This window comes from Octodon degus, unplaced genomic scaffold (genome assembly GCF_000260255.1).
Source record: "Octodon degus isolate 3935 unplaced genomic scaffold, OctDeg1.0 scaffold00007, whole genome shotgun sequence".
NCBI lineage: Eukaryota > Metazoa > Chordata > Mammalia > Rodentia > Octodontidae > Octodon > Octodon degus.
Window position 1 is genome coordinate 3,342,363 of NW_004524583.1, and position 8,832 is coordinate 3,351,194.

Genomic DNA, 8,832 nt, shown 5'->3' on the forward strand with positions numbered 1-8,832 from the left:
CTACTGGACTCTTTTAGAATATTTTGCTGAGTTTACACACCTATAATATTCAAATAATGGAACTTAACCAAAGAAGGGGATACAGATGAATGTCCATTTTATATATGTGTATTCAAAGTGGTTAGGATAGATATATATAGTTACATTCTCTTAATGAATAGAGTGATTTGTTCTAATGGTGTTAGGATATCATGTTCGCATCTTGTACAGCAATTAACCACTAGGAAAAGGTATGCAATGTGTTAATTATTGAAATTTTCCTACCAATTTGGTTTGAAACTGTCTCATTGCTATTTGTTTCTCAATAAAATTATGGAAAAAAATGTATGTATTTGACTCTGTGTTTTCCAACTACAGAAAAAATACATTACAAATGATAATATCCTAAAAGTTCACAGATCATCATGTAATCTAAGTTCCAAAATCTCTTCCCTCAAAACTTGAAGTATGAATTATTTCTACCTACATTAAAATTATCATAAACTTTATTAAAATTCATCTGAGCCACACCACAAATCTACAAAATTGGGAAATTTGATGCACTTTAAGCAATGGTTCTCTGTGATATGCTTTTATCTACTTGATTGTGTAAGAATACTTTGAGCAAGTAACATGTGCCTAATGCTATACAAATGGCCTTCAAAACATTCATGGAACTGGCTTAGTAGTCTATAAACTACCAAGTTTTTGTCTGCACTTGTGTATTTTAGTAGATGAGTAATGAGTGATGGAAGATCATCGTAAGCACAATGAATACATTTGAAAAGAACATCTAAGTCATCAATTAGGTGCTTACATCTAGTTCAGCACAGTCTGCACTAAAGAACATGGTATCTCCTGATCCAATGAGTCATCTGCCTTCACCATGGCGAGGCAAAGGTTGGCCCCCAAATGGGCCCAGTGCTCTTCTTTCTTCTTGCTTTAGCACAACTGTTGCACATTTCGCTTTTGTATTTAGTTTAAACCCACAACACATTGCTGCTAATTTTGCTGTAAACAAACATTATCTTTCAAAAGGACTTAAATAATAGGAATAATTCCTTGGAATTGACCACATAGTCATTATATTATAAAATAAATAGCAAAATACAAATTGGAAAGGTGTTTTCAATTTCTTAAGAACACAGACCCTCTCTCATTCTGCGTATTGATGCTTGTCATGTAAGTCAACATTGAAAACTGTTTATTCAGCTAGTGTCAGATATCCACCTCTGAATTTGGTAGTGCTAAGAAACAGACTTTGAGATGCAGCCCATTTCTGTGTAGCAACATATTATTAAGTGCGAAAAGCCTCAGTGAAAGTGGTATATATGCTACAAAGGCAACAAAGTAAGATACATGTATGAAAAAGGACTAGAAAGAATAAACACAACATAAAACAGTTATAATGTACTAGTGTCATAAATAAACAATATTGTCTTCTGTTTTCCAAAGCATTCTTCTAGGAAACAAATAGGTAGACCTTTTTTATGAGGTCCTATTATTCCTTTCAAATATGAGTGTCTACATCATTTCCATTTATTAATTTTATTGACATTGTTAGGTTTAAATCTGTCAGTCTCTGATATTTTTCTTTGTGTCATTTGTTCATTATATTTTAATTTAATTGATTATAATGTTTGCATTTTCTCCTTTTAGTAGGTCAATAACTATAGTTCCTTGCTCTTTTACTGCTTTCTTTCAAATACATAATACATATAACCTTCAACTGATAGTCAAAAGCCTTTGTGAAAGTGATATAGCACCTCACACCTAGTTTAACAACTTTGCAACAACACCCTCTCATCTTCCAGCTTCTAGAACATCTTTTGAATATGGTTTAAACATAAAACACATCGCTATTAATTTTGATTAAATTCAAAATTATCTCTTAAAAAGATTTAAGCCACAAACATAATTCATTAGATCATCCCTTATACACATAATCATGTGATAAAACGAATTGCACAATGCAAGCTTATATATAGTCTGCACAAATAAATACTATATACATATATAAGAAGAGTGGTAAAATTTTGTTCTCTTTCCTCCATTTGAAATTAAATTATATTACTTCTATGAGCAAAGAAAAATCTATAAAATGTACTTTGACTCCAAAACAAAAATGAAAATGACTTCTAAATTCATGCAAAGTATAAAAATGTTTAAGGTATAATAAAATGTTAAGTGGAAAGAGAAGGAATAAATCTGTATTATATAGCTATAATTACTATTATGCTAAAATAAAAAAATACTGAAGAAATTATACAAACAATAGAGATAACCAGGCAACATAACTTCACTGCACTGCTGTAAGCAGGGATGTGGGGAAGGATGAGGCAGCTATCTTGCACCCGAAGCTTTATCCTTCTGCTGAGTATCTGACATTACATGTTCTGCCATAAAATATCTATAATGTTTCCATTCCCTCCTGATGCACATAGCACACATTTTAAAAGCTATTTGCAAAGAAGAGAAAATGGCAAAGGCCCCAGAGCACCAGCAAAAGAAGAAATGTAACTTTGAGTAGAACAGGTGCTCGTCAGCAACAAATAGCACCATCTACCTAGAAAAGGAAACACTTTAATTGACTAAAGATGTCTTGGCCTAAACTTTGATTATAAACTTCCAAGACTAACACAAAGACCTCAAATTATTTTCCTGATAAAAATATATACCAAAGCATAAATACACAAATCAAAAACTCTGATTGCTTTTAGAGGCACTTATTTTCTGACCTCCTGTTTCTTAGTTGTTTTCCTTTTTTCAAATTTAATGTTCTTATAATTTATAAGGATATGAGACTCTATTTTCTCAGAACATTATAAAAATAACCTGATTTAGAAGAAGAATAAGAGTGCTGAGTTTTAGTTCTCAGCAGGAGTTGTAGCAGAACTACCAGGATGAGTTTTGGGATTTTTTTTTCTCCAAAAGACATCCATGCAAAGATGTGCTCTGGTGCAACTGGACCAGGTGGGGGAGGGCTACTATTGGCAGGCTGACACAGCAATTGAGACTGCAAGTGGTGACGCGCACCTCTAATCCCAGAATTTCGGAGGCTGAAAACAGAAGAACCACTATGAGCCAAATCTGTGTAGTGAGACCCTGTACACCCTGTACTAAATAAAAAATAATAATAACAATTAAGAAATTAATTTTTTGAGACAGGGCTTCACTATATAGCTCAGGTTGGCCTTAAATTCATGTTAATTCTATAGTCTCAGACTCCCTAGTGCTGGGATTATAGTTGTGTACCACCACACCTCGGGGTGTGTGTGTGTGTGTGTGTGTGTGTGTGTGCTTAATAAAGCATACAAGCAATCCATTTCTTCTTCTTTAGCTAGTGCCTATCATCTGATGAAACCATTAGGAAAAGTAAAGAAGGCATGATATAGTCACCTTGTTTCAGAAATTCCTACAGTGACTGTGGAATAAGTTAAGTAATTGTTAATTGATGAATAGATATGAACTGTTTCAATTACACAGAACTACTAACTTACATTTAAAACTTCAATGACACTGTAGATCAAAAATTCATACAGGACTCATCTGCAGGATACTTTGCTTCTAGAAAATTGTTGCTGCAACTGCAAGTCATTTGGTAGCATTTAGCTGGTGGCTGGGCTAGCCTGAAAGTGTGGAGAAGTGTAAAAGGAGATATCCAGATCTATGTGCTTGTCAGAAGAGGTAGGCCAGGGTCAGTGGATCTTTCTTTTCCTCTTCATGGTTTAGGACCTCTCTACATTCACCAAGCTGAGCTTCTTATGTATAGTAGTAGACCAGAGCTGTGAGACCAAAATCCCAAGAAACAAAGTAGTGATTGCCATTATATTTAAGCCTAGGTCTGGAAACTGGCATTGTATTAACCCCAATGCATTATAACAAAGCAATCACAGAACCCACCCAAATTCAGGGGAAGGAAAAATAAATCTCATTCTACTGTGAGAAGAATGTCAAAAATTTGTAGCCAGATATAATAGTATACAAATACTGGTTAAAAATCAGCCTTAACTCTGTTTTCCATTTGCTGTAGGCTCCATTCATCTATCCTAGTTTCTACAATTTATTTAGTGTCAAATAATCTTCTGAATTCATATAAAATTTATAACAGGAGAAAAATATTATTCCCTGTAGGTCCCATTAAGGAGTGATTGAAGAGAGAGACTTGAAATAACTCTCCTAAATCTACCAACACACACACATTCAATCCAGCAGCTTGCAGAAGGGCTCAGAATGGAGCTTGTCAGAATATTTCTCTTTCTTCTATTAGGTATAAAAAATTATTTTGTTTCCCACCTAATAATTTATGAACAACCCAAAAAATCCCTGAATTCCTGTTTTCTGATGCTCCAATCCTTACCGTAAAAATGTTTCCAACCATGAGCTCATTATAATCACTGAATAAGTTAAGCTTAGAGATTTTAAGTTTATAATGATTATATTTAATTCAGAGTAGACTTTTATTTGCTAAACAAGACATACAGAAAATTATGCTTCCTCCCAAAGGAAAAACCATGGTATTAAAGAAAAAGAGAATGGGGTTTGAGATCACACAGCTCCAAATCAGAGAACATTTTCTGTTACATGAAAAGAAGAAGATCGGTAACTTCTACCTCATCAATGCTGTTGTTGCTGAAGCCACTCCTGTGAAACATGAGCACATAGGAAGATACTCGTAGCAGCAGGTTCCCAAAAAACATTTCTTGAAAGAATGAATAAAATCCCAATCATCAAGGTAATCACCTGAAAAAAATGAGATCTTCTTTAAAAATTTATTATTTCAAAAACATTAATTACAATAAACTCACATTTATTAAAGAACAAGTATGTGGAAGGTTTTGTACACATTATTGGGGTTAAACATGAAAATCACAGGCTTTACTCTTCAGAGAAAACCACATCAGTCATACTTTCAAGACAAAAAATTCAGTATTATGTGGAAGTGGGGAGTGTGCACGTCTGACCTGTGGGTCTGGAACAGGAGGACAAACAGCATGCTTGGATTTTTAAGAATGAATAAAAAAGACAGACAAAATGGCATCAAACTATAATCTGGCACTTTAGCATCACACATTTGAGCCCATCTTGTGACTTAAGAGCTCCTATCTCCAAATTTTTAAAAAGGCAGCAAATATCGCTCAGCGTGAAGACTCTGGGTACAATCCCCAGTACTGGGAAAGGGGCTAAGTAGGTGCCATTTTCTTATAAGAAAAGTAAAATCACTCACTTGTACAGGCATATTTGGTATAAGCAGACAGTTATGATGCCGCCAGCCAATATTCTTCATTCACTATCAGCTCCCTGTCAAGGAGCCATATTATTCAATACAAACTCATTGTTTTCAAAAGAGATAGAGGAGAGTGCTCCCCCAGAAGTTTGGTACTATGTTCTAATGCCTTTCAATGTTATGTTGAAAGCCACAGAAATATGTTGAAGTATTTTAAAGTGGGTAAAATATGATCAAATTTATGTGTTCCAAGTTTTCAACACTTTGGGAAGAAAATCAGAATGAATCAAACATGTAGGTGTGGAAACAGTTAAGACTTTATTATAATATTCTGTCTCTGGCAGGTGGACAAACTTTAAAAGTTAAGACAGGTAGACTACTATCGATTTTATCTAAGTCAGAGACTCAAAACCCCTCCAGACTTGCTGGAGAATGGAGGGTAGCTGTGGGTCATGGTGCCAGTCACACTCAGCATATTTCTATTGGCACGCTGGGTGTTTTTCTGATTACAAAACCTTACTCCTGTAGAAGAGAGAATATGGCTTCTAAATACATCTTTGCAGTGAGACTATGGGTGAAACACAGGCCAATAGAAAATGTGGTATTTTGTGGGCCCTGCATTTCCCCAGGTCTTTTCAGCTTCCTTTTGGATTTTGCTTTAAGCTCTGGGTATCAGTAACCTCTCACACACAAAAGTTCAATCAAAGAAAACACTGGCTTGTACATGATTCTCATCATGACAAAATGGCATTATCTGCTCGAGGCTGTAAGGCTGTAGATGAAAAGGAGATTGAACATCAAGCCACTAGTACATCTGTCTGGCTGTCAGGCAGAAAAGGGCAAGTGATCAGCCGGATGAAATAACTTACAAGCTTCCTTCATAAAGTCAAATATTTATCTGAAGATAATCAGAAAATAATCTTGACCCACCCAGACTCACCTCTGCTGTTCATGCACTTGGATTTACATGAAATCATTCAAAAAATACCTCATGAGAATCTCTTTTACTATAGGTTTCCAGTCAGTGTGAGAAATAAAAGGTGAAACAGGAAAGATAAGCCATGCTTTTGATGTACTACCTCTAAGTAATTTAGAAGTAGGCCAGTTTTCTCATAGCTGAAATGGAGTCTAATTAGTTGCACACTGAAGTTTAGGATAAATATTCTCTTCTCCAAAGACTGATTATTTATCTCTGCTATAAATCTTCCTTGTTATTCTGGTGCCAAGTAATTTCTTTGTTTTAGAGCATTTTCACAAATTTCAGCCTTTAATGATATAATGTGTTACTCAGACTGACTTGAAATATTAGATATAAAAATACCGATAAACAGATATCACAGAATTAGTTGTGCTTTTCCAAATATCCATTTACACACATAAAAAAAATGTATTTACAACTGACAACATATTGGAATAACCACAGCAGAGCTGAATTTCAATCAGTTCATATGAACTCCACAAAAGGTGAAGTAAAAGTGACTTTTTATTCTCAGGTCAGAATCCATTTAGAAAGTGTGACTAGGTATGTCCCATATTAAATAGGAAGACAGCAGGGTGTGATGATACATGCCTATAATCCTACCACTCAGGAGGCTGAGGCAGGCGGATTGTTGAAAGTTCCAAGCCAGCCTGGGCTACAAAATGAGCTCAAGATTAGTCTGAAAGCATAGCGAGACCTGTCTCAAAAAGACAAAAATAAATAAATAAATAGAAAGACAATGTTAGTGCCTGGTGTGATAAGTGTCATTTTTCAACTATGAGCTTTTAAAAACTGGCAGATAAAGAAGAGAAAAGAAAAAAATTCTACTGCTCAGCAACCTGTAAAGACACATCAGTCACAGAGAGAACAACTAAATTGTTGTCTACCCTCCAGCTGAAGTACTCCAGAAGGAGGAGATTGAAATTTTATTAGATCCTCCATACCATGCCTGGGAGAAAAAGTATGCTGTGGATCTTATGAATAACTTTCCAGCAGGGTCAGTTTAGGGAAGATTCTAAAATCTTACTTGCTATTATTACAAACAAACAAACTAGGGAGTAAAGTCACATAGGACATGGAAAGCCTACTAAATATTAGAATGATTACTGAGAAATGTTTACTTCCTAATCTCAGGTGCACACCTATGATATGAACACTGAGACCACCACAACACCCAGGCAGGCTTCTCCACTATTTATACAGCTAGGTCTTCAATTGCCTTTCATGTTATACCCACAAATCAAAAGAACTGCTTTCTTTCTTCATAGACCTATTTCAAAAACACTCACAAGGAAAGAACTCTATATTCCATTAAGTAATAAATTGCCTTTGTCCATTAATAGTTGAACAAGGCAAATGTTGATTGTTCTCAAAAGGTCAAATAATATTGAGACATACTGAGATATACAGGCTTATAAAATTTTAATCCACACACTCTTAATTGCAAAAGAATATAATTTCTCAAAAAAATCAATCCATTCCACTAAGTATTTTGCAACTCATCTTCATCTCTATAAAACAGCAAATTATAAAAATTTCTAAGTATAACTCTAAAGCTTTTCAGGCTATACTTTATATTTTAAAAATTGGTACTGATTAATAATTATTTAAAATTATAAATTAAGTAGATCTATTAGTTGTTTTGCATAAAGTGCATCATAACTTTGATCTGACAATATTAATACCCTAATAAAAGAAAAATGAGAAAGTTTGATCTGTTTTTCTCTCCCTAAACACTTGAAAAGGTCATGTGAGGGCTTGGCACACAGGTGGCTTTTTGCAAACCAAGAGGCCTTGCCAGAAATGAAGTCAGCTGAAACTTGGATCTTCAGTCTTCAGAACTTTGAGAAAATTAATTTCCTGTGCTGAAGTTCCCTACCCCATGGTTTTTTCTTATGGGAGTCTGAGAAGACTAACATAGGCCTTGTAAGTTTCTCTGTATTTCTTGTGTTCCTTGGAGATGGGCACAGAACTGAAGGAATTATTCCCCAAGAAACTGGAAGAAAGTTAACAGCCACCACTTCTCAGCCCACCCAAGAAACACTGTCCTCAGCTGGAGCAAACTGGTTCCTTCACTTCAACCTGGACAGCAGAATTTCATCCCCACCACAGACCCACTATAGAGAAAGCTATGCTGATGAAGACCTTGCGTGAGGCTGCATCAAGACCAAGCTCCCCTCTCTGTGACATTTTGCTTCCTTTCCATGTCTTCTAGAAGTGTTAATCCTAATGGAGCTCCATGATAAATGATTTTCTTCCTTTATCTTCACATTAATGTTCTCTGCTTCCCTGAGAACCTAATCTATAGTTTTTCCCAAAGAACGAATGCTTATTTAATTTTTCTAATCTGGTTTAAATTGTGTTTTCAATGAGGGACAACAGAAGTTAAAATGTGTAATATTTAAAGCATATTCCAGGGCCAGCAAGATAGCTCAACAGTCTAAAGCACCTGCTTAGGCAAGCTTAAGCAGGTGCAAGGCACTGTGGTTCAATTCCTGGCACCACATGCTGTGCCAGCCCTACCCACAGTGTGGGTTGAGCTGACTGGAAAGGAAGGAAGGAAGGAAGGAAGGAAGGAAGGAAGGAAGGAAGGAAGGAAGGAAGGAAAAAAGAAACAAAGAAAGAAAGAAAGAAAGAAAGAAAGAAA